Consider the following 3,073-nt stretch of genomic DNA (forward strand, 5'->3'; position numbering starts at 1 on the left):
CCAACGCGGGACCAGGGCTCTGGGCGGCTGTCGTGCTGTGGCTCCCGCCACCCGCGCTTCAGAAGCCTTTTGTGACGTCAGCGGCTTCGTGAAAATGCAGACGAGAAACATTCGTGCAGTGCTACTGTCTGGTTCCCAAGGGTCTTTCCTGACGCTTGGAAAGCAAACCGTCGAACCCGTTCAGAAAAGATAAAATAGCACTAAACTTAAAAAGATTGTCTTACCTGGCTGACATGGGTCATGTTTCCATCCTGTTTGCCACGTGTGTCACACCATCATACCCATTGACTACCCACATCTCACTGAGTGAGAGCCATATTATTTAAATGATTCTTCAACAATGGAGACAGGATGTGGTCTTTTGTTCTGTGCATATGAGCCGAGGTTGACAGAGGAAGTTGGTGCTCTACATAGCAACTCTTGGCCAAGAGGTTCTCTGCAGGCTTAGAAAACTTGAGACATGTGGCAACGCGAAATGCCATTGTGTGTGGCCTCCTCAGCATTAAGGTTTGCAGCTATCTGCCAGAAGATTAAAAAGAGAGACATCTTCCTGAAGTATGAATATTTCTCAGAGTTCGTTTGGGGGAGCGAAACTCACATGAATCTGACGTATCATTTCTTGAACATGACACACAGCGTGGAAGTAGGTGGACTGGGAGGCTTGCATCCTCACCTCTTCCCTAGCCCGGGGCAGGGAAGAATCAGGCTTGCTTTCACTTTCTCTGAGTTTACTCCTCTCTAAGCCCTGTTAATCATCAAAGACTTCCCAAGGACTCAAAGCAGTTTTGACTTCAAGGAATATTATAATTTGGGCTTGGCCATTATTTACACTCCATCTTGCATAAATGCATGAGGATTATACACAGAGACACAATCACAGTAAGCATTGAAGACATTTGTAATAGGAAAAAAATAAAACTAAAAAAGCTGCCCAACTGAACTGATAGGAAACTGGTGAGCTAAATGAGGGTGCATCCACACAATGGGATGCTGTATTACTGAGGTCATTCCCTTTCCAAGCATCAGAAACCTATGCTGTGTCTCCTCCACCCCACTCTCAGCATCCCACCCCACACATACACATTGGGAAGCACTGATAGACATTGAGTTGTTAACCTGATGGAGACCCACCTGCCTCAAAGCCTAGACCCTGAGATGGAGGCGTGACATGGAGTCAATTAGGAAACACCAGCAAATGCAGGAAGCTTCTCTTTAGCACACCAGCTTTCAATAACTGGCTTATTTAGGTACATAAGACCCAATAAGCAGAGGTGAAAGCTCTTAGCAGAGCTGTCAAGCAGCTCTATGCATGGACTCCTGACATCGCAGAAATCAGTATGTCTGTCTTCTGGGGTCTAATATGTATTTGGATTTGTTGATCTTTTACTCCTGTCATTCTCCCTGGCCATGCAGACTACTCTGGTATTTCTTTTCAATGTAATACCCCTTATGTACAGATGCAAACCTCATAACAATACCTTACGGATTTCTGTGTTGCTTGTCTCTGGTGTGGAAAGATAAATCAATTCCTTTAGTTGATTGGCCTTTTTTTCCCAAGTCTACACACGACAATACTAATACATCCCAGCCTCTCTGATTCTCTGGTCCCTCCTCTCATCTGCACCGGAACATTATGAACCATGGGATCTACTGGAGTCATAGAGACACCCTGTGGCTTTGTGGCTGCTCTGTGTACACCACCAAGATGTCCTGTGGGAATGTGGGAGGGACGCCCGTACACTGTGTTCTTTGGGATCCCTGCTTAGGGCCATAAGCATGGCTTCTTAATCTTCGGTAGAGTTTGCCATTGCATTCCATTTATGTTATTTCCTAAGTGTCTATGGAGTCTGGTCCCATAAATGAAGGCTGTCAGGGGTAATGACAATGGAAGAGTTTGAATTTACTGTCTTGGAGACCGTAGCCCCTCAATATCAGAAACCATATTAAAATATTTTGAGGGTTTGAAATTAAGTTATCTTCAAGTGAAACTGTTATTGATACTCTGAGTTAAGCATTTGGGGAAATGTGTTCACGACGTCACCAGTTATTTCTTAATTGTACCATCTTACACTAATTATAGATGTGCCATTACTCTAGGAGAGTTCACTATTGTTTGTGAACTAAACCCCTCTCCATGCCTTCTCCTCAGTCACTAAGAGTGGTGGCCTCTATATCGAACAGGTTGCTGAACCAGGGCATACAACCTCTGTAGCTCTTTTGCTTGTGGAAGACTCATGGGATTATAAAGGATTAAGGACTTTGAAGTGTCATGTAGCGAGCAATCTACTTGCCTTTAGTCTGTATTCCTGCTACTCTTTTTATAATAACATTAATAACCATTTATAAGAAATATTTTTAAATAGAGCAGATTTCTAAGTATATTTATTATTTTTTCATATAAAAGCATCACATACTCATTGCAAAACATTCAGAAAATATGGAAAAACATTTTCAAGAAAGCATCTGAAATTTTACCACCTAACCACCGCAGTCAACATTTTGGTTAATGTGTTTCTAGATTATTTTTCTATCCATAAGTGTGGATTTAAAAACACACAAACATATCTGGGTGCAATGGCTCACATCTGTAATCCCAGCACTTTAGGAGATCAAGGCTAGAGGATTGTCTGAGCCCATGGGTTTGAGACCAAACTGGAAAACATGGTGAGACCTCATCTCTACAATAAATCAAAAAAACATTGTGGCATATGCCTGTAGTCCCAGCTACTTGGAAGGCTGAGGTGGAAAGATCGCCTGAACTCAGCAGGTTAAGGCTGTGGTGGCCATGAGCGTGCCACTCCCTCCAGCCTGGGTGACAAAGTGAGACACAACTCAAAAATAAGAAATAAATAAATAAAAAGCACACACATACAGGATCACATTTCACATGTAGTGGGACAAGTTCTTAAATGATCGTGAACGTCTTTCAAAAGCAATGTAGACCATGTCATTATTTTAATGAACTCGTTAATTTTATTTATTTTTTTATTTTATTGTAGTGTTGTGGAGTGCAAGTGAGGATTTACTGCATAAATAGGTTGTCTGCAGGTGAAGTTTGGGTTTCTGGCTCCCC

This window comes from Carlito syrichta, unplaced genomic scaffold (assembly GCF_000164805.1).
Source record: "Carlito syrichta isolate Samal-C Ts95f unplaced genomic scaffold, Tarsius_syrichta-2.0.1 Scaffold310863, whole genome shotgun sequence".
Lineage (NCBI taxonomy): Eukaryota > Metazoa > Chordata > Mammalia > Primates > Tarsiidae > Carlito > Carlito syrichta.